General features: G+C 42.8%; 2 protein-coding genes across 2 annotated transcripts in view; both read left to right on the forward strand.

Moving 5' to 3' along the window:
- LOC306960573 (protein NLRC3-like) overlaps positions 1-24518 on the forward strand; it is a gene marked incomplete at its 5' end in the record, with an annotated part of 148158 nt that overhangs the window by 123118 nt on the left and 522 nt on the right. The window lies entirely within an intron of this gene.
- The window catches only part of LOC306960576 (protein NLRC3-like), a gene marked incomplete at both ends in the record, with an annotated part of 115704 nt that overhangs the window by 14914 nt on the left and 76272 nt on the right, over positions 1-24518 (forward strand). The gene's annotated exons all lie outside the window — the stretch shown is intronic.

The raw sequence follows: 24518 nt of genomic DNA on the forward strand, positions 1-24518 counted from the left end.
CAGTTATTACACAGTTATTACAGTTATTAAACAGTTATTACACAGTTAATGCACAGTTATTACACAGTTATTAGGTCCGAGCGCCATCAGGGCTGGCGAAGGGCCTCTTGCAATCGTATAGAGTGCACGTAGCGAAGCGGAGCGCACTCCCCCAAAACGAGCACGAAGCGCTCGCCTCCTATCAAACATGCACTAACGCACTCCTCTCATGTGCACGTGGGTGCACGGAGCGCTCCCCTCCTCTCAAACACTCACTAATGCACTCTACTTGTCGTGCACATACTGTACATGTATAATGCAAAAATCAACATTGTAATTGTACAGAGCCCATAAAAGTCAATGGGCGACAGGTCACTGAAGTGCCCATCAGTGACCCAGGACCTCTACCATGAGGTAGGAATGCGCGAGCACTTTCCGAAAATATATAGTTTATGGTACCCGCGTAAGCGGAAATACTGTTTTCGTGTGAGAATATTTTTCTTTCTTTCTTTCTTTCTTTCTTTCTTTCTTTCTTTCTTTCTTTCTTTCTTTCTTTCTTTCTTTCGCTCTTTCTTTCTTTCTTTCTTTCGCTCTTTCTTTCTTTTGCTCTTTTTTTAGCTCTTTCTTTCGCTCTTTCTTTCGCTCTTTCTTTCGCTCTTTCTTTCGCTCTTTCGCGCCGTCGCAATTTTCACCCATTGAACACTGACGAAAAGTCCCAGATTTTGGCCCAAAATTCAAACCTGATCCGACGAAACTTTTGACTTTCCAAATTTTTCATTTCAAAATAATGGCGCGTTAGCGCCACCTCAGGTTTTTTTTAACATTGCAAGATAGGACGTGGGCAAAAATGAAGTTTGTCGTAGAATCCTTAAAATCGGTACAAACGTGCATCATGATAAATTGATCACTCACACCTATGCCATATTTTTCCCGGTGTTGCCGTAGCGATGACCAGAATGTCCCATTTTATTCTGATGGAAAAATGTTAAACTCCATAATTCAGCAACATGTGCTTTTTCTATCTCCTCCGAGGAAAACCTGGTGAAGAAGATCTAGAGAAAAATATGCTTCAGTTTGCAGATATAGCATGATACAAATTCATACACCACGCTACAAATTATTATGCAAATTGTATTTCAGTGTCAAAAAGGTAAAAAAAATAAATAAATTGAAACTCATGGATGGTTTTGTGTCTTGGGCTCTTTGAATCACTGACATTAATCTCAGACCTGGGATGATTAGTTTTCAGGTTAAGGGAAAAACTACTGAAAAAGGATGTTCCACTTTGTTCAGCAGATCATCATTTTCAAGCAATAAGGGAAAGAAAAAGGATCTCTCTGCTGATGAAAAGCATGAAATAGTTGAATGCCTTGGTCTAGGTATGAAAACCTTTCATGAAAGATTAAGCATAATCATCGTACTGATAAGAGATTTGTGGATGATTCAGACACACACAGGTTTGTGCAGATAAAGGCACAATGAGGACGGTTTCTGCCAGACAAATACATCAGATTAAAGGAATAGGCCACCGTTTTTACATACTGAGATATGTTCTTACCTAACCTTAGACATGTTAATATATCCCCGTCCGGTCTTTGTCCGTGCGCTCTGTCACGCAAACGGAGCACATACGCAGCCTCTCCCACATGTCATATAGCTCCGAAAAAGCTCCCGATAGAAGCTACCAAGCTCTTCCACGTGTTCCCTATTTAAATAAAGTTACGTGAAGTGTTTTCATATGAAGTATATTTCCACAGAAATGTAACATGTCGATTTTATAAGCAAATAAAAAGGGGGACTATATTGTGAGGCGTAATGATACGAGGAGCACAACGTCCGCGCAGTAACTCCTAAAGACTTCCCCCGCTCACTTCCGTCAATAGAAGCTGCGTGACTTGTACAGAGCCTTTTACAACAAGTAGAAAATATATTTTTGGAAAGTGCTGCTCATTCCTACCTCATGGTCGAGGTCCTGAGTCCTGTGTCGTCGTCCGGGGTGAGTTGGAAATCTGTGAAACATTACTACACTATATACTTTCTGCTTGTTATCACAGCCCGGCACGAGGCACGTAAAAGACAGTTATCGACGCTTCTTCAATTGCTCTGTGCTTCTCTCTACAAGTCACGCAGCTTCTATTGACGGAAGTGAGCGGGGGAAGTGTTTAGGAGTTACTGCGCGGACGCTGTGCTCCTCATATCATTACGCCTCACAATATAGTCCCCCTTTTTATCTGCTTATAAAATCGACATGTTACATTTCTATGTAAATATACTTCGCATGAAAACACTTCACGTAACTTTATTTAAATAGGGAATACGTGGAAGAGCTTGGTAGCTTCTATAGTGAGCTATTTTGGAGCTATATGACATGTGGGAGAGGCTGCGTATGTGCTCCGTTTGCCTGGCAGAGCGCACGGACAAAGACCAGACGGGTATATATTAACACGTCTAAGGTTAGGTAAGAACATATCTCAGTATGTAGAAACGGTGGCCTATTCATTTAATAAAACAGCTGCTACAAAGCAGCAGACAGGTATTTGAAGCAGCTGGTGCCTTTGGAGTCTCCCGAATATCAAGGTGTCGGACCCTCCAGAGGCTGCAGTTGTGCAAAAACCTTCTATCCGGGCCTCCCCTAAACTGCTGAACAGAAACGCCTGCATGGATGGAGTAGTGGATGGTTGGTGTATGGCCCCAATGTCCCAACAAGGCTGTGACGTCAGTATCTTCTATGAGGGTGGGAGGCAGTTTTCATCCAAACAGCAGCTCTGGGAGGTTATTATGACATCCTGCAAAGAAATCCAAGCAGAAACTGTCCAAAAACTCACAAGTTTGATGGATTTAAGAATTTTGAAGCTGCTCAAAGAAGGTCTTATGTTAAAATCTAACTTGACCTATTGAGATGTTTTTGATTGAAATAGCTTTTGATTTCAGTAAATATGACCTCCTAATGCTACAAATTCCATTTTCAAATGACCATTTTCAGTTAATTACAAGCTTTAAAATGTATTGAAACGATGAGTTGCATAATAATTTGGAACAGTAGATTTGGAGTTTTTTACTATATTTATTTTTGAAATAAATACTGTTTTCACTGGGAGATTTTTTCAACCACATTTAAATGATCCTCGACCAGTTAAAGACTTTCATTTGAGTTGACAATTTAGGAAATCAGAGAAAAATGTCATTTGCATAATAATTTGGAATGCGGTGTTCACATTTTTCTCTGTATAATGTAAAAATTAAGAGCAGGGTTCTCAGTATTGTCAAAAAAGTTTTTGTTTTTTTTTCTGATAAAAACTTTGTCAGATACCGAGAGGGCACATTAGCTCATTCCAAAAATCCTAAAACTAAGACCCTTGGGAAAAAAACTTAAAAAACAAACAAACATAAAGGCAGTAGCAATACCGTAAATGTAGATTGAGGGAGACAAAAGGGGGCAGGACGGATAATCGCCGCTTGCGGCTATATTTACAGTTATTACAGTTGACACAAACAAACTGTGGATCTGTGTCTGTTTCAGACTGAGTCCTGCTGGAGGACGATGGATGAACCTGATCTGCAGATGTAAGTCTGACTCTTAATGTACTTCTAAACTGTTGATTGTTCTGAGAAGATTATTAATTATTCATTCATTTAATTATTAATGAATTTAATTATTCATTATTATTATGGAGAAAGTTCATTTAACACAAATGTAGGGATGGGCACCGTTAAACGAGACCTACTTGGTACCGACTGAAAATGTCCAGTAGGGGCCGGATCGAATTTTTTTTTTTGTTTTGTGCCAACTTTCTGTACTTTTTTACCTGTTAATGTTAATGTTTTTGGTCAGCTTATTGACAAACATGCTCCTCTGAAAAGGAGTCAAGTCAAATCATGCACCCTGGTTGGACGAAGAATTGAGAGCTTCTATGTCAGAGAGAGAAGCTGCTAAGGTCACAGCCATAAAATCAGGCAGTCAACCAGACTGGGCCATGTACCGTAAGTTAAGAAATTCAACAGTCTAACTAAACAAGTGCAAAAAGAAACTGTATTACCAGCAGAAATTTAGGGAAGCTGGTAATAATAGTAAATTGATTTGGAAAACATGTAATTCTCTTTCAAAAAGAAATTTAAATTCCAGTCCAGCATTTATAGAATATGACAGTGGGTATATTTCTAAATCAGAAGACATTGCTAATTACTTCAATGATTATTACAATGAAAAAATTAAAAGACTTAAAAGCGGCATGAGCAGTGGGGAGTCAGTGTCCTCTTCGCTCATTGTAAAAAATGTAATCATGAAAGATGTGTGTGTGTGTGTGTGTATGTGAGTGAGTGTGTGTGTGTGTGTGTGTGTGTGTGTGTGTGTGTGTGTGTGTGTGTGTGTGTGTGTGTGTGTGTGTGTGTGTGTGTGCGTTAAGGTTTTGTTTATTATTATTATTTAATTTTTATTGTATTATTATTACTGTTATCATTTTGTTTGATTTGATTGCATCTACTCTGCTGTTTTCTGTTCTATTTTTCTTGGACATTTTTAGGACCCACATGAAAACGAGATGATTCATCTCTTGGGGCTGATCCTCTAATAAAATGTTCATAAATAAATAAATAGATAAGCAGTGTTCTTTTGACTTAACAACTGTCAGTCTCGAAAAAGTGGAAAGTTTGCTTAATGCTTTATCTGATCATTTGTCTGCTGGTCTGGATAACATGGATGGTAAACTTTTGAAACTAGCTGCTAGGTTTGTGTCGCGTCCTCTGTGTCACATATTTAACAGATGCCTGGTGTCCGGGGTTTTTCCCACACAATGGAAAAAGTCTAAGATAATTCCTATTCCAAAAAACAAAAAAGATTCATTTAATGGCCCAAATAGCAGGCCCATAAGTATACTACCTGTTCTAGGAAAGATATTGGAGACCATAATATGTGAACAGATCCAAATATATTTTGTTGATTATAGTTTGCTCACAAAATTCCAGCACGCCTATAAGCCCTGTCATTCCACAGCCACAGCTCTGGTCCATATGACTGATAACTGATACCAGGAACTAGACACTGGCAGTTTAGTCGGAGCCATATTCTTAGATTTTAGTGCGGCTTTTGACCTAATTAATCACAATCTTTTAATTGCCAAGTTGCGGGGTTATGGATTATCAGCAAGATCATTGTTCCTCATAAAAGATTATTTAACTGGCCGATGCCAGCAAGTCTTCTATAACGTTCTCTATCCAAAAGCTCTGGGATCCACTGTGGCCTGCCCCAGGGTAGTTGCCTGGGCCCCCTCCTTTTCTCAGTTTACACAAATGATTTACCGTATGTACTGGATAAGTCGTCAGTTGTTATGTACGCTGACGACTCTACTATGTATTATCCCAGTCCTAATGTAAATGAAATATCAAAGATGCTGGAAAAGGAGTTGGGAGCCGTTCTTCAATGGGTCAAAAACAACAACATGATACTAAACGACTCTAAAACTAGATGTAGCTTATTGGTAGTAAACACAAACTAAATAGTAATACTCAGCTAATACTGAGAACTGAGAGCTCCATGTTGGAACAAGTGCTACGGATGAAACTTCTGGGAGTTACAGTGGATCACCATCTATCATGGTCGCCTCACATGGATCATGTGATCGGTAAAATGGGTAAAGCTGTAGCTGTGGTCAGAAGGGGCTCATATTACATAACTAAAGCTATTAAAAAACTAGTAGTTCAGTCTTTTGTGTTATCACATCTGGAATATTGCTCCGTTATATGGTCCGCTGCAAACAAAACTGACATAGCTAGGCTTCAGGTGGTTCAGAACAGAGCCGCCCACCTAGTGATCAGGTGTCCATACTCCACTAGTGTTCACAAAATGCATTCTACCTTAAACTGGCCGTTGCTCCAAAATAAATTCCATGATAATTTATTATTATTTCTAAAGAAAATAATTTTGACTGGCAAACAACAAACAAATTTGAAAACATTAAATATGTGAAGCAGACACACTCTTATTCTACGCGGCGTGCTTGCAGTGACGACGTGGCGATAAATCGACCTAGAACAAGTCTGCTGCTAAAAACTGTTGAATTTAGATCGTCGCAATTGTGGAATAAGCTGCCTGTGAATCTGAGAGATTCATCCAATTTACATGTTTTCAAAAACACACTAAAATCTTTGGTCTGGTTTCAGTAATTATATCTTGTCCTGTATGACTGTTGTGCCTTGTTTGTTTTAATGCATGTTATTTTCTTGTGAATGCTTTTTAATCCTGGACCTCAGGAAGACTAGCAACCACTACGGTGGTAGCTAATGGGGTTCCTTACCAATAAACAATAAACCTTTGTATATGACCACAGTGACTGTGAAAAAGACAACATGAATATGTGCGCAGAAAATTAACCACTTCAGCACAAAGTAAAACTTTAACTTCGTAAACTGTTGTAATTAGAGATGGCTGAGCCACGGTCTGAGGCAGATCTGAGCCAGGACTGAACTAGGACTTAGACTAAACTGGTTTGTGAGGAAACTGGCCACGAGGGGTCGAAATGGGCAGGCAGACTCGACAAATATAGCTCTTACCAGACATTTATTTCCCCAAACAAAGGAACTTCAACATCACACACAAAATGGCATCCCTAGGAACTGCCACAGTCAGCTTTTATCCCTCCCCTAATGGGAAAGGACCTCCCACAGGTGAGCACAATTAGTTCATTGGGTAAGTTCCAACAATAAGTTTGCTGGCAGGTTTTTCCTATTTTACATAAAAATAATGTTTTAGTCCCAAAATGATAAGTGTTCAGTCAAATTAAAAAAGACAAAATACAAACAAAAATCATACACAAAAGAAACTCAAAGCAAAGTTAACATCAGTTTCTCCTGCCACATGGATCAGCCTGGGGACATGGAGTCCGAGTGTAGTTGTGGCCGTAAGGTCTCTGGTGCCTGTCACGGCGGCAATCCCCGAACCCGGTGGTGGCGCCCGGAAGTAAGGGATGCCGTCAAGCTGAAGAAGGAGTCCTACTTGGCCTTGTTGGCTTGTGGGACTCCTGAGGCAGCTGAGAGGTACCGGCAGGCCAAGCGTGCTGCATCTCGTGCGGTCGCAGAGGCTAAAACTCGGGTCTGGGAGGAGTTCGGAGAAGCCATGGAGGAGGACTATCGGTCGGCCTCAAGGAGATTCTGGCAAACCATCCGACGCCTCAGGAGGGGGAAGCAGTGCTTCACCAACACTGTGTACAGTGCGGGTGGGGGGCTGTTGACCTCAACTGGGGATGTTGTCGGGCGGTGGAAGGAGTACTTCGAGGACCTCCTCAATCCCGTCGTCACGTCTTCCAATGAGGAAGCAGAGGCTGGGGACTCGGAGGAGGGCTCGCCCATCACCCGGGCTGAAGTCACCGAGGTGGTGAGAAAGCTCCTCGGTGGCTCCGGGGGTGGATGAGATTCGCCCTGAGTACCTTAAGTCTCTGGATGTTGTAGGACTGTCTTGGCTGACACGTCTCTGCAACATCGCGTGGTGGTCGGGGACAGTGCCCCTGGATTGGCAGACCGGGGTGGTGGTCCCTCTCTTTAAAAAGGGGGATCGGAGGGTGTGCTCCAATTACAGAGGGATCACCCTCCTTAACCTCCCCGGTAAGGTCTACTCCAGGGTGCTGGAGAGGAGGATCCGGCCGATAGTTGAACCTTGGATCCAGGAGGAACAATGCGGTTTTCGTCCTGGTCGTGGCACACTGGACCAGCTCTATACCCTTCATCGGGTGCTCGAGGGTTCGTGGGAGTTCGCCCAACCAGTCCACATGTGTTTTGTGGACCTGGAGAAAGCGTCCGACCGCGTCCCTCGTGGTGCCCTGTGGGGGGAGTTCCGGGAGTATGGGGTCCGGGGCCCTCTGCTAAGGGCTGTCCGTTCCCTGTATGACCCCAGCAGGAGCTTTGTTCGCATATCCGGCAGTAAGTCAGACCTGTTCCCAGTGCGTGTTGGTCTCCGCCAGGGCTGCCCTTTGTCACCGGTTCTGTTCATTACTTTTATGGACAGAATTTCTAGGTGCAGCCAGGGGCCGGAGGGTGTCCGGTTTGGGAGCCTCAGGATCTCATCTCTGAGGGACAGAGAGATGTGAGGGACGGATGGAGCGTGAGATGGACAGACGGATCGGTGCGGCGTCAGCAGTGATGCGGTCGCTGTATCGGTCTGTCGTGGTGAAGAGGGAGCTGAGTCGGGAGGCAAAGCTCTCGATTTACCAATCGATCTACGTTCCCACCTTCACCTATGGTCATGAGATTTGGGTAATGACCGAAAGGACAAGATCGCGAATACAAGCGGCCGAAATGAGTTTCCTTCCCAGGGTGATTGGGCGCACCCTTCGAGATCGGGTGAGGAGCTCAGTTACCCGGGAGGAGCTCGGAGTAGAGTCGCTGCTCCTTCACGTTGAAAGGAGCCAGCTGAGGTGGCTAGGTCATCTGTTCCGGATGCCTCCTGGTCGCTTCCCGCGGGAGGTGTTCCAGGCATGTCCTAGTGGGACAAGGCCTCGTGGAAGACCCAGGACACGCTGGTGGGACTATGCCTCCGAGCTGGCCTGGTGTGGCCTCGGGGTCCCCCCAGAACAGCTGGAGGAGCTGTGTGTGGATCGGGAAGTTTGGGCATCTCTGCTGAGACTGCTGCCCCCGCGACCCGGCCCCGGATAAAGCGGAAGAAAATGGATGGATGAATGGAATAAATAAACCACGTTTTAAACGGATAATGAGAAGTGCAATCACTAACTTAAACAAATGAATGAATCCGGTGGGTTCTTGTTCGCTGATGGATATTGCAAATGAAACAAAGAAGCAAAGTGACCAAAATAAATAATGGGACAAACCCACTTTGTCACACGGTTGTAACACAGGTTCTGCCATGGCTCCATTATATCCTAATGGGAAAATAACATGATTTCATTCATCTGTGACAACAGGAACAAGGTCCAAATTGAAGAAATACAGGACAAATGTCAAACCTGACTCTTGTTCTTCAAAATGAAATGTTGATATAATAAAATATATGACTTTTATACGGCAACAGGGGAACAAAGATAACTTGAAGTCATGAAAGTTTTTATAATGAACAACTTCACTTAAAGAATCGTCCACTACTTATCCAGGACTGAAGAGGGAACTTGAGCAAAACAGGTCAATGACATAAGAAAGACGTCTTTGGCAACAGACCCACGGAGGAGGCGGAGCTAACGTGCTGTTGTTTACTCTGCAGCCAGGGGAATATCAAAGATTGTTTATGGATTATGAGCACTCACTCTGTATTAGACATTTTTGGTGCAGTTTTGGTAAATGATTAGTGACAAAGTGAGTGTAAAGATCTTTGAGTGTGAAGTCTCTCTTTGTCACAGCGCGTGTGTTTAGTAAAGTTTATCTGAAAGAAAGTCCTGATGTGGATTTGTCCTCACAGCTCAGGAGGGAATAATGTCCTTTCTCTCTTTTTCACCCCCTAGTGTACAAAAATGTACACGCCTAAAAACAGCCATAAAATCTACATCTTTCAATATTTTTTTCCACTTATTTTTGTACAAATCACATGAACTACTTTAAACTTTTCCAAAATTACCAAACATGCAACAAGTCCTCCAAATCCATACGACATAAGTGGTCGTTTGTCTTATCCCTTAATTACGACCATATAAGACGTTTGCTAAAACAGCGCCCCCAAGCTCCCATTGAAGGTATGTACATTACATTTAACCCAATTCAGAATTTTTTTTATTTTACGTAGTGTTTTGCGATGACGATTCCAAAACTCAAATGCAAAGAAATAAATCACAAACTTGCAAAATCAGCCCCACATGCGGTAAGTAAAGCAGTCCCAGATCTTCAGCCCTGCCACACCTGTGGAGGAACTGAACGTCCAGCTGTGCCAAAGGCTCTCCAAGCGCGCTCTGCTATTACGCATCACACCTTCCCAACCGCAGCAGCGGCTACTATTCACCACTCTCATCATTTATTATATTATATGAGTAGGCTATAGGTTATCAGCTGAAGACTGACACCTGAACACTATTTCGTTGTACGCTTGTACAATGACAATAAAACACTTACTTACTTATATAGTAATGTTCTCGACTTTAACTTAAAATCCCAGTTTCAAAACTTAAAGCTGAAAGAAATATTTCCAGAAAAACACAAAAGTGGGATTATATTTGTAATAATAAATTGTAGAGCTGAGGCTTTGTCTGTTTCCAGAGCCGTGTTTGTGTCACAGATGAAGTGAAATGGATTTAATGCATTTAAAGTTTTTCTGTAGTTTCTTTATGTGAAAATGGCAGCGGCTGGAACAGCCCCATTGACGTGCATTATACATGTTTGTCTTTGCTCTTCCAAAGCCGTTTAAAACTTCATTTTTTACAGTGTCAGCATTTCATTTGGAAGAAAAGGAGTGAAATTTAATCATCATCATCAGATTGGAGCTCATTCCCATTGTCGGCACATGAATAAAATTACTGTATTTTTCCCCTTGAATATAATGGAAATAAGGCATTTCCAATGGATTTTAGCTTAGGGGTTTCATTTGGACAGTTGTTAAAGCCATTGTTGTTTCATATTCTACAGTTTGTAAACTCTGTGTTTATGTGAGAACCAGAGCGCTGTGGGTGGAGCATAAACATATATATTTTTTGTGCATAAATAGTAATTATCAGCTGAAAGTGACCTGAACACACAAAATAACCTGGACAAAGACCTCAGTCTGGATTTATTCTCGTGTTTCCTCAGGTTTACAAACCTGGGCCTCGTTTTCAACAGAGACTTTTCTGCTTCTAAACTAACCCCTGATTGTGACGCTCCCACTGAGCTGTTTCTTCACACTCAACATTATTGTCGATAAATCACTTGTTAATATTAATAATATTCATATATTTTATATAAATCATAAAGACAAACAAATCCTGTAGTTTCCCCTGGGCCACAGCTTCAGTATAAACTGACTGTAAACACATGCATCTGTTACAATTTTAGAAAACTGGAAAGTTCTGAAATGCAGTGAAAATGTCAAATTCAACTCCTTTTCTTCCAAATGAAACGCTGACATCACAGATATGATACTTTTTTCCTGTATTACAGTGAGATTTAAAATGTGAAGTTTGATGTGAGAAAAGTCCAGGTTTTGCCATGGCTCCATTATATCCTAATGGGAAAATAACATGATTTCATTCATCTGGACGACAGGAACAAGGTCCAAACTGAAGAAATACAAGACAAATGTCAAACCTGACTCTTGTTCTGCAAAATGAAATGATCAAATATATGACTTTCATACGGCGACAGGGGAGCAAAGACAAAGGAAGTCCTGAATGTTTTTATAATGAACAACTGGACATAAAGAATCGTCCACGACAGAAAAACTACAAATGCTTCAAATCCATTTTTTGCTGATCTTTGACACGTCCAAGGCTCTAAACACCACATCAGTCCCAGCTCGCAAATAAAGGGTTAAAACTCCCAAATAAATCACATGTTTGGGAGTTTTGAGAAGGTGAGAAGTGCAGGAATCACTTCTCACGTGAAAAAATAAGAAAACATTTTATTCTATTGTGGGGTTGAAATGTTACAAACTGTGGCTTAAAAATGTGCACAGTGTCCTCATATTATTATTTTTTTTTAATTGAAACAATAATTAAATCGATGTATTTATTGATGTATATATATTTTTTATTCTTTCAGTCTATTTAGATATAGATAAAAATGACCCATTCCTCTAAACCAGGGTGGCCCAAACTTTTTGTCCCCGAGGGCCAAAATGAAAAAGTGCCTAAGGGTCACGGGCCAATCATGGCAATGTCAGCATGAGACACATATAACTGCAAATAATAATAGTTACTTTATTTTCTTTTTTTTGGTATACATTTGCATTTAATTCTATCTATGCAAACAACATGCTACAAAAGCCTAGTTTTAGTAGAAAATCAATTATTGTAGCAATATAGTGCAACAACACCACCTGTACCTGCACTACCTACAGTGACTTTACCTCATTCATTTCTTTAAGTCAAAGAAAATGCCATATTCGACCAATTTGAAAGTGTCAGTTCAGCATAAATTCTTTTATAAGTCATATATGTCAATGGCAATAAAATTTGGAAAAAGTTGGGAAGTTGATGCTACGACGCTCTATGACTGACAAATACCAAGACACCGGGGGCCTCATTTATCATACTGTGTGTGAGACTCTGACTTTGAAAGTGCGTAGGAAAGTAGCGCAAAATTCTGTACGCAAAGTCTGTTTCCAATCTATAAAACCCTGCGTATGCGCCGGTACGCACACCTGACCGCAATCTTTCCTTCGCTGATTACACCTGGAGCAGAAAGCTGCGGACCTCACGCCACGCCCTCTGCCCGCCTCCATTTGACCATGAAAGGCAATGCAAAGTGACTTATGAATGAGATTTCCCTAAACATGAGGCGATCATTATCATACCGAAGGCGAGGGGCAGAAAGGAAGGGAGGGAGTGAGAGGGAGGGGGAGACGCTGCCGCAGCTCGGGCAGAGAGGAGATTTAATGAAGAGTGAACTCTGCTTCTCTGATCACACGTAGTGGCATCTTTCTATATATTCCATCAATAAAACTTTTAAAAACTCATGTTTTGAACGTAAAGAAGAGCCTCAAGTGTCGGATGGATTTGCCAATAGCAAGATTTTGATTTGCCTATAAAACACGATAAACTGTGGGGCATTTCAGTCATCCAAACTCCAGATTGCACACGCTGTACGTTAGGTCATGTTCTTTATGTTCTTTTAAACCTTGGAGTTTGCACCCGCTTTTCACGTCACTTTTATTATTATTATATATGTTGCTGACCTGGAGAACCCAATTTCAATACTGTTTAAAATCCACGAGGAAAGGGACTCTGTGATTATCGTGGGCAAAACTTAATCCAGTCCCACCAGTGCGCAGCTTGCTGACACACCGCATTCTTTCGGGAACGTCTCCGACCACCAGTCCAACGCCTCAGCTACCTGTCCACAGCAGCCCCCGTCCGGTCCCGGTACTGTCTCTGGCAGCAAGAACTGCTGGCTTCAGGTCGGAGCTAAGCCCAAAGGACCGATAAGTTCGACTCCACAGATGTCGCACGAGTGGACAGACATCCCAGCCAAGAAAGGTCATCCAAAATCTGGCCCCAATGACACCGAAGGCCTCGTGCTGGGAAACAGATCCAGCGTCCTGGACATTGAGAATTATCCTCCTCTGCCCTCCCGTCACATCTCGGTGCAGCCAGGCCTCACTCAGTCTGGGACGCCCCCTCCAGGACTCTCGGCCTGCTCCTGACTACAAGCACAGATCACCACCTCCACTGGGCATACTGCACGAGAGTGGGTTCCCGGACCTGGGCTGCCCGCAACCAGCATGCGAGTGCGCAGCGCAGACAAATCCCGGAGACCGCGGCGCCTCCTTGCCCATCTCGAGTCCAAGCACTGGCGATGGGCCAGGGGGCTCCACCATTCCCTCCAAGAGGCTTCCTCCGCCGCCCCCTCGCACGCGCCGTGCCATAGCGTTCGTAGTATGCAAGGGGATAAGTCTGCTGCTCTGCCTGGGCGCGGGACGAGCCGCAGGGCTCGACCTGAGTCTAGGCGTTCCTCCGCAGTGAATGTGGGTCAGACCCAGACCTCCGCCCCAAACATCCTCCACAATCACCCTTCAGTCTCCACAGTTGTAATTTATGCTGGCACCAACGATCTCAAACTTCAGCAGTCAGAAAAACTAAAACAACATTTCATTCATGAACACCATCAAAAACAACAATAAAACCTGCATCGTCTCTGGACCCTTTTCTGCACCCCGTTTTGCTGATGGACAATTCAGCAGGATTAGGCTCCTCCACCTGTTTTTAAATAAATATTGCACAGACAATAGCATCCCATATGTGGACAATTTTTTAACCTTATTTAACAGGCCCAAACTTTTCAGACCAGACAGACTCCAGAACATTGAACTCACAATAGAAGCATCATGAAGGTCTCCCTCCACACCCACACCCACCATAATGAACATCCCGGTTTTAAGCAGCAGAGAGCGGACTATAGGTAAAACTATCTTTCATTCCATTAACGTCAATAACCTCAGACCTATCTCCATATCACAACCACAAAATACCTCTGTAAATATTCAGTCCCCCACCACATTAAACATGGCTCTTTTAAATGTCCACTCTCTGCTGAACAAGTATTTTATTGTGAATGATTTGATTTTAGATAATAATCTTGACTGTTTGTTTTTAACTGAGACTTGGCTGGGTGCAGATGCGAACACTGTTCTCACGGAGGCCTCTCCATCTAATTTGAGCAGTGCATTTTCAGTTAGATATGGTAAAAGGGGAGGTGGCACTGCATCAATAACTTCTAATACTCTTGCCACCAAACCTGTTTTATTTGAGCATTTTAACACTTTTGAATACCAGAGTTTTTATCTATTATTCATAACTCATACGAGATTTTTTTAACTGGTGATTTTAATCTACACATAGACAATCTTTTAGATTAGATAGAGAGCAACTGAGTTTTTAAATGTTCTTAATTATATGGATTTCACCCAACATGTCACGCAGCCAACTCACGACAGAGGACACAGTCTGGACCTGGTCATCATGTATGGCCTGTCCACTACTGTGTCCTCTGTCGTCGACTGTCTCTGATCACTATTGTGTGTTCTTTAATGTCACCAGTTTTATCCAGCAAGAGACCTCGGTGAGAACTGTGAGGAAACGTCATCTTACCCCTGAAGTGGCTGCAAATTTTATACAGGTTTTAGAACAGTTTCCTCCTGTGGTTTTACCGGCTAACTGCGATTTTATTTTTGACAGTTTTAACAGTAAACTACAGTCAACTCTGAACTTTCTCGCTCCATTCAAAACAATAAATACGCAAACAAAACAAACTACCTCCATGGAGAAACGAGGAGCTAAAGCTGTTTAAAAGAAACTGCAGGAAGGCCGAGAGGAGATGGAGGAAAGATAAAATCACAATAAACCGTCAAATATTCTGCACTCAACAAAAAATCTACAATAACGCAATTAGAGACGCTAGAAACAACTACTTTTCCTCATTAATTAGAAACCGTAAAAACAATCCAAGAGTCCTCTTCACAACAATAGGAAATGTTTTAAATCCTGATTTTAACAAAACTCCTTTTAACCCCACATACGCGTTTGCAGACCACTTCAGAGGGAAGATAGACACTATCAGATGTAATATTTATCTACCCAAAGTAACACAGTTATAAATACATCTGATGGTTTATTTGTTCCAGAGGAAACACTGGACAGTTTTGTCCTGGTTAATGCTGAGATGCTTGATAAAGTTTTCTCCTCAGTGAGGCCCACCACATGTCTTTTAGACCCGGCCCCAACGCCGTTTTTAAAAACATTCTATGGATCTTTTAGAGACAAGCTTCTAAACATGATGAATTGCTCTCTGCAGACGGGGGTCTTCCCTGCTGCATTTAAAGGGGCGGTGGTGAGGCCCCTGTTGAAGAAGAGCAATTTGGACTGTTGTGATTTTAACAATTTTAGACCAATATCCAACTTACCATTTTTAAGCAAAATTTTTGAAAAACTTGTTTTCACCCAACTTAGTGATTTTATAAATGCACATAATGTCCTTGAGAAATTCCAGTCTGGTTTTAGGGTAAACCACAGCACCGAGACGGACCTTTTAAAGATTTTAAATGATTTTAGATTTAGGCGAGACACTGCAGGTGAATAGGGGGAAAAAAAAAATGTAGAGATATCAATTTGAAACTTTTGCTGAACATTACAGATATAAATTGTTTTATTGTGATGTACTGGTTGCACAGACTTACTGAATTGTTTTATATGAATGGTTGTACTGCATGAGTGACAGCTGCGGGCAATGATGTTTAATGTCCTTATTGAGGACAATAAAATGTATCCATCCATCCAAATATGAGGAAAAAATTTTTTTTATGTTTTCACATAAAAAATAAGGCATTTTGAGCATTAAAATGGCCATATTTTGGGCAACAAAATCAAAATAATGAATTGAGCCAGATTAAAAAATTTTTTTTTTCGATTTTATTGACATATTAGATTCGATTTTTTCAGAGGGGATTTGGGATATTTTGTTTATTTTTTCAATAAACTAATCATCAGTGAAAAAACCTGTGAAAACTCAAATTCCGCCTGTTTTTTTTATTAAGTTGAATAAATCAGGCTAGGAATTAGATATTAAAAAATCCCTCTGAAAAAAACCTTCAAAATCTTGTTGTGTCTCAGCCTGTAAAGTTTGGAGTCTGTGGGAGCTTCTATAAGGGCTCAGGCTCTGCCCGAGTGCGGCTTCTCTCATTCAGAGAAAACCAGCGAGTGCTCATGCTCGGCCCGTTCTTCCACTTTTCAGCTCCAGCGTCTCGTAGGAGGAAAAATACCATATTTGGGTGAAAGCGTCATCACGGGGCCCCTTAGCAGGACACATGGATGTCAAATCTGTCAATATTTATGAATGAAAACCCGCGGGAAAGACGGACTTTCTACGCGGCGCAGCAGCTACTTCCGGGTCGCCCCCACCTCGCAGACAAAACATCATAAAATAAACATCATCATTTTTATATCTGACATGAAAACTAAGATGTAAAGAGAGGAAAATAGATACAAATCTCCACTTCGACCACTGCGTGAAAAATCAATACTTTCACCTGCCGTGTCTCGCCTTATGATTCACAGAAGGTCACAGTGTTGGTTCTTCTGGATCTGAGCGCTGCCTTTGATACAGTCGACCACACTATTCTTTTAACTCGTTTAAAACACATCGGCCTCTCTGGTGCTGTACACAAATGGTTTACTTCCTACCTCACAGACAGGACGTTTATGGTAAGTGTGGATACCTGCTCCTCTAAGGTGCATGGAATCACATGTGGTGTGCCCCCAGGGTTCTCTTGGTGATGTCATCAGGAGACATGGAGTCAACTTTCACAGTTATGCTGATGATACACAGTTATACATCTCCATGTCTCCTGATGACACCAGGCCAATAGATGCACTTTTTAACTGCATTTTAGAATCAAATTCTGGATGGCAGAAAACTTTCTCCAGCTTAACCAGGACAAAATTTAAAAAAAGTCGTCCCTGAGGCCCAGAGAGAGAGACTTTTACCCAAACTACAGTCACTGTCTATGAATCCTTCCTCACAGGTGAAGAACCTGGGTGTGATCTTTGACTCTGAGCTGGTGTTTGTTCCACACATTAAAAATATCACAAAGACAGGTTTCTACCATCTAAAGAACAGCCAGAGTCGCCCCATTCTCTCTCGGGCCAACACGGAGACGCTCATGCATGCTTTTATCACCAGTCGTATCCACTACTGTAATGCCCTGCTTTCTGGTATTCCCAAAAAGAGGATCTCAGGTTTACAGCAGCTCGAGTCCTGGCGAAGACCAGGAGGCGGGACCACATTACACCGGTTTTAGAATCGCTGCATTGGCCCCGTGTGTTTCAGGATCGATTTTAAAGTTCTTTTAATGGTTTTTAAATATCTTTATGGTCTTGGTCCTTCTTATCTTTCAGAACTGCTTTTACCTTACGAACCTTCACGGCCCCTTCGCTCCTCCTCAGAGGTCTCCTAGTTATTGTTAAAGTCAACAAAAAGACTCATGGTGAGGCGTCTTTCCAATATTACGGCCCTCGCCTCTGGAACCACCTGAGGAGGAGCTCAGGGCTGCAGAGAACGTTCAGGTTTTTAAGACCCACCTTTTTAGCTTAGTTTTAGCTGATATTTATTTATTTATTTTAGTCCCATCTATTTATTTATCTATTTATTGATTGATATTTATAAACTTGATATTTACTGATATTTATTGATATTTCAATATTTATTTTTACTTTAGTTTCTGACTGATTTTCACTTTGTTTTTAAACTTTTTATCAATGTTTTTATACTGCGTCTTATATTTTTAGTATTTCCAGTGTTTCCTCTGAAGAAGCCCTCTGCCTCGGGAGCGGTGGTTGGCTGTGGCTGTGTGGGTGCTGTCCTGTGGGTGCCCAGGTGGAGGTGTGGTGTCTCTGGCGCGCCTCCTATGGGGACCCTTGTGTTGGCGCCCGGGCGGCCGCAGCTTGTCTGCTGCTCCCGGGGAGGACGGCTCCTCTGATGGTGTTTCCTCACCTTGGTCATCTGTACCCAGCCTTTTGTACTTGATTTTGATTCTGTGTGTGAGTGTGAGTGTAGAGTCAAGGGTTTGGGTGTAGGAGTGTGTATGTGTATTGTGACAACTGTATATATTGAGAGGATTTGACGGGCGATAATGTTTTTAATGTCTTTTTAAATCTCAAGCACTTTGCGATGCACCTGTGTACGAAAAGCGCTCTATAAATAAAGATTGCTTGATGTTCTGTGTTGGATGAAGCAGCGGTTCGGCCTGGGTGGTGTGAGTGAGGAGAGGTCAGTGTCCGGGTGGAGTGAGTGAGGAGAGGTCAGTGTCCGGGTGGAGTGAGTGTGGTGAGGTCAGTGTCAGGGTGGTGTCTCAGGAGGGCGGAGCCACGGTGCCGGTGCGCACTGCGTAAAGAAGGCCTCGTCTGAAGGCATGTGACCTGAGCTTTGGCCCTAAACCCAGTTGGTCAGACTTACCCCCACATTCCACATTCTCCATGCTCGCCCCGCTCCACTCCGTTCCACTCTGCCCCGACCTCCGCAGAAACATTCCACAACGTCCACTCCGCTCCGAGGGGCCTACGTCGCCTCTCCGCCTCGCCCATAGAAATATATACATTCAAGAGGCATGTTGTCCCAGCTCTTATCTCTTTACATAGGGGTGCTCAGTGGCGCATGACTCCAGTTTCGTCCGCCATTGTGGCCCAAAGTACCCGTATGACGCGTCATCTGTATCTATGCTCCCACGGCCCAAGTGGGTGAAAGCAGCGTGAGCGCGCACGGCTGCCGACGAAGCTTCAGAGCGGAGCGGACGCCATTACGCAAAAAGTCAAATCTCTTAATATCATCGTTCTTTAAATACAAAATGTTTTTTTAAGGCCATTTCAGGCGAATAAGCTACTATGCTACGATGACTTTGGGGGCTAGTTTGTCAGTGCGGGGCTTAAAAAAGCTTGTTTAGCCGCTCTTGGAACAACCGGGCGCTTAGCGGCCCCTCGAACGTACGTAGCCGCGCTCATGAACTTCCGCTCGGTCACTTTTCTGGGAAGTTTCGTAAGTGCTGGAAGTCTTGATATTGTGATAGAAATGATAAAAATCGAGTTATTACTTCACAGTATTTGCTAGTGTAACGTCACAACTAGAATTGTTTGGCTGAAATACAAAGAATGAGCACTACAAAAGTGATTTATATTACATTTTCATTGGTAAAATGTGAGATTTTGTTTTTTATATAGCATTTATCTGTACTGTACTGTACTGTACTGGATCCAGGACAGATGCGGAAATCATGCATTTTTTTTGTGTTTCATTCTACTTACACAAATAATGGTATAAGTACATAAGTACATTAAATGCTGCTAGTATTTTTTTTAAATAATAAAACAGTTACAGGTTATTAATTTTCAGAAATGAGTTTAATAACATGTAGGCTTGTTGTTTCTTTTTAACCATAATCCAATGCTATAAACACATGCTATATTCATCATACATTTCGTATTTAGTTTTTGGCTAAAGACTTAAACATAAACTTACTTGAGATGTTTGTTATTTCGCGTTTATCCTTGTTTTTAGTCCAGTCCGTTCATTTGTTTTGCTCAGACTTCAGCCGCTAAATCACACGAGGGAGAATCTGCTCGTTCATGAGTCGTCACGCACACGCTCACGCACACGCTCGCGCACGTCTACGGCCCTGGTGACGTCACGTCATTAGAAAACTTTTAAAAATGTATTTTTGATGCTTTACAATTTTTTTACGAAGAAAAAAAGTCCATGTCCTAAAAATAGTAATTTTAAAGAAATATATTTGCCTCAGTCTGAAACTCCAGATGCCTGTGGACCATTTTACAGGCTGCTCCTTTTACACGAGTGTCTATTAGTAGAGCGGTTAAGCATCAAAATTGTGCACTTTGTGAAGAAAGCATAAAACTTCTCCCAGTGTTATTACATATTATATGCATTAATTTCAGATGTGGAGGTAAGCTGGATTTGACCTCTGAGGGCAGCCATCTTGGATTATTCAAAATGGCCACCATAAAAACTTATTTTCTCAATTTTTTAGCTTCTAATTGACCTATAGTTTTGATCTTAGTGTCAAAACCTACATTTGAGGGGCAATGAATCCAATGGAATCAAATTCAATAAGCTAGACCTGACCACAATGCTGTTTTACTCTTTAATAACAACTTTACTGATGTTCAACTAAACATCATGGCACACATTAATGCCATAAAATACAATTATAGGCAAGGCAAGGCAAATTTATTTGTACAACACATTTGTTTGTTTGTTTGTGTGTATACTTTATTGTCCCCGTAGGGAAATTTGCATTTAACCCATCCTTCGATGCCACTGGGGCGACCTGTAAGGAGCAGTGGGCGACGGCAGTGCCGCGCCAGGGGACCCGTCTCCATGATGTGGAGCCAGGCTGGTGGTCAGAATCACCTGGCTGGAGGATTCACCTATTGTACATGTTTTTAGTTGTAGGGGAAACCGGAGTACCCGGAGGAAACCTACGCAGACACGGGGTGAACATGGAAACCCCACACAGAAAGGCTCCGTCCTGGTGCCGTCCCATTTCGTGCACAAGCAACTCAATGTGTCTCACAGCAACACCATAAACACAATAAAACTAAATCAATACAACGCATAAATATATATATATATATATAAATACTACTGTTTATTATATATTAAAACGAGTTAAAATACAGTCAATTGCCATAGGCAGCAGTAAATTAGTGTGTTTTCAGCCTGAACCTAAACACAGTCAGAGTTGAGGCCTGCCTCACATCACTGAGGCTGTTCCAGACCTTTGCTGCATGAACTTGAAACGCAGCCTCAGCGTGTTTAGTCCTGACTCTGGAACCACCAGGAGACCCCTCCATGAGGATCTCACAGCCCGAGGTGGTTCATAAAGCTGTAACATGTCAGAGATGGAACTAAACCATGAAAAGACTTGTAACAAGCAGAGCTGTTTTAAAGTCTATTCTCTGAGTGACAGGAAGTCAGTGCAGAGACCGGAAAGGCCTGTGAGCAGCCGTTACAATAGTCTGACCGACTGGAGACAAATGCATGAGCTAGTCTCTCCAAATCAGGTTTAGACACTAGTTTCTTATTTTAGCAATGTTTTGAGGTGGTAATAGGCCGCTGATGTAATGGACTTAATATGACTGTTCAAATTCAGGTCTGAGTCCATGATTACCCCGAGATTTCTAACTTGATTTTTAGGTTCTAGTGAAAGAGCTTCAAGATGACCAATGACAACCCCTCTGTGTTTTTGTGGCCAAAGACGATTATCTCAGTTTTATCTGTATTCAGCTGGAGGAAGTTATTTTGCATCCACACACTAATCTTTTTAATACAATGACACAGTGAATCTACAGGCCCATGTTCACCCGATGTCAGTTAAAAAATAGATCTGAGTATCATCTGCGTAATTGTGATAGAACATATTGTTACTGGATATTAATTGACCCAATGGAAGCATGTACAGATTGAACAAGAGGGTCCCCAGATTCGACCCTTGGGAACCCCACAGGTCAGTGCCATACTGTCCGAGACACAGCTATTAATCTCGACACAGTAAGTCCTGTCTTTAAAGTAGTACACAAACCACTCGAGCCTTTCCAGAGATTCCCACCCAGGTTTTTAACCTCTCTAGTAAGATCATATGGTCCACTGTGTCAAATGCAGCACTAAGGTCCAGCAGAATTAAAACGGTGACCGTGTCTGCATCTGTATTTAGCCTGATGTAATTAGTCATTAGAGGCTGTCTCAGTACTGTGACGGGGTCTAAAGCAAAAAGGGCTTTTTGGGCTGCTGGCTGCAATACCACGGCCTGCCACTAGCACGTACTGGAGACGGGTGTAAAGCGGCGGACCCCCCCACTGGCCTCGCCAAGATTAAAATACGGATCAGCTCTATTTTCAGGTCCGTCTGCGCTACGTCAGCTCCGGCCGGATCAAGCTCCACAGTTCAGACGCACCAAACGGGAAAGAGAACGAGAACAATATCCGTATTTTCAATGTAAATACCCTCCGAGCGGACTTTATTTTGATGAAAATGTCACTATTTAACATAAAGTGACCTCGATAATTCCCTCTGGGGAGTTTGTTATCACAAAAACAATCATACGACCCGATTAAGCTTCTGTTGCTTTCGTTCACGTAACTTTTTTTTCTGCCTCTCTCCCTCGCGTATGAGGGGGGCACAGGCTTCATGCTTAAAAGCGGCATAGCTCACATGCTCATAAATAGTTGTTTATTATTTTATTGGGAGTTTTATTTCTCAAAGTCTTTGCTTTGTGCGTGTGCTCCTCGTGGAGCTGGAGCACTGGCGGAGAGGCCCGGGGCGGACTGAAGCGCAGACAGTGGGCATTGATGTTGCAGCCGTTCGGAGTCGAGGGGGAGCGGAGCGGAGCTGAGCGCACAGGCGGATGATGTGGAATCCCGGGGTTATGTCCAGAGATGACTCAAAGCACAGGACAACGGGATCATTCCTGCTTCCCGTTTAAAAGGCTTTAGCGCCCGAGTGTGCACGGGTACGAGCGTGCACGTATGTGGCCGGTTTGAAAAGCAAATGGCCGGTAAAAGTTATGTCCATCGGCCAAATTGGCCGACAGTAAAAAATATGGAGAGAGAATATAGAAAACTATATTAAACATGTCACCTAAGTCAGTGACTAACATAACAAAGTGTTTTCGAGACAGGCCTAAATATTAAAAAAGGTTCAATATTTCTATCAAAAAAGTTTTGATTTACGCCTTTAGCCCGTTTTACAAAGCGCAGTCGAAGCGTCATCATCGCTGTCTGGATATGTAATGCTTTTTCTTCGTGCTTCGTCACATTTTCCAAGAAAACTGCAAACTACAGGTACATTTACTTTTAAATAAGTGTGTTAAGAACTCAGCAGCTAATAGGTTTGATTAGGATATTCTTGAAACGCGCATGTGTTGAGTCAGACTGACGCGCTGTCCCGCAGCGGCTCCTCCTGGGAGAGTGGCCGGGTTTAGAGGCGCTTCCCTCGGTCAGTCTGCGCAGACGCCTCGGCTCAGTTACCGGTGTCTGCGCAGAAGCCTCGGCTCAGTTACCGGTGTCTGCGCAGACGCCTCGCCTCAGTTACCGGTGTTGGAGCCGCTCAGAGAGTGGCCGGGTTTAGAGGTGCTTCCCTCGGTCAGTCTGCGCAGACGCCTTGGCTCAGTTACCGGTGTTCGGAGCCGCTCTAAAGCGCAGCAGAACTGGGTCCGTTTTGAATCACTCGAGACTGACTGTTGTGACTTTAGTGCTGTCGATTTGTCTCTCCACAATATTTCAGTGGTGAGGGACTTAAACACTATTTTACACCTGAAGCCACGTAAAAGCGCGGAAGGGCATCTACAGCCCAGCCCTCGCTGTGCAGCTGGTCAGACCTGGATAAGGACAGCGTGAGGGTCGTAGATATCGGCTACTTTCTGTCTGAGTTGAAGTGCATATGAGTGGTGTATGTCCGCGTGACACCTGCTGCTCCAGCGTCTCCACGAGCACAACTTCATGTTTGGATTTTCGCTGTTGCTACATTTTTCTCACGTCAGTCTTTAATTAGAAATAGCCGTATTTTGGGATCAACTAAAGCACTCGTGTAGCTCTGTCTAAATGTAGATTGTTATTGTTCATAATGTATATATCTTTTAATGGCCGGTAATTCTTGCGAATGGCCGACATTTTACGACCCAGCCGGCCAAAGTGGCCGACGAAAAAAAAGTCTAGCGGAACCTCTGGTGCGCACCAATATTCACAAACATCGTGATAAGTTGCTTATTTCATTCTAATCTTTGTTATTGCTGAAGAAAGTAAATTCAAACCATTTCAAACCTAACCAAACCTGACTTCCTGAAATAAGTCATGTCTCTGCTCTCCCGTCTCTCAGCAGTGTTTTTGAAAAGTGTGGACCTCTACAGGAGCTCTTTAGTTTGCGTGGAGGAGCGCAATGTTTCACGTTCAGTTTGTTTTCTATAAATACCAACTATGGCGCAGAAGAGCGGCTACGCAAAGTTTTGGCCTCATTTTGTGCGCAGCAAGCTTGATAAATGAGGCCCCAGAACAGTGTTTCCTTAACTTTGCGAAAAGAGTGAAACAGTGCCCCCAATTTGACGCTGGTGGCCAAAAAGTGTACTCCATGTACATTTGCCATTGAGAATAAATGGGAGAGAGTTAGTATTAACCAGATGCGGTGCAAAAGTAGGTCACTGTCTGGCGGGCCAACCTAATTGTTCCAGCGCGCGAAATTCAGCCCCCCAGGCCCCACTTTGGGCACCCCTGCTCTAAAGAGTGACCAGGGACTAACTGCTGCTGTGTTTTCTCTCTGTCAGATTTCACTGAACTCTCTCTGGATCCAAACACAGCTCAGAGGAACCTCAAACTGTCTGACAACAACAAGAAGGCCACATTTGTGAGAGAAGATCAGCCGTATCCAGA

Source organism: Gobius niger, assembly GCF_951799975.1.
Source record: "Gobius niger genome assembly, chromosome: 3".
Taxonomy (NCBI): domain Eukaryota; kingdom Metazoa; phylum Chordata; class Actinopteri; order Gobiiformes; family Gobiidae; genus Gobius; species Gobius niger.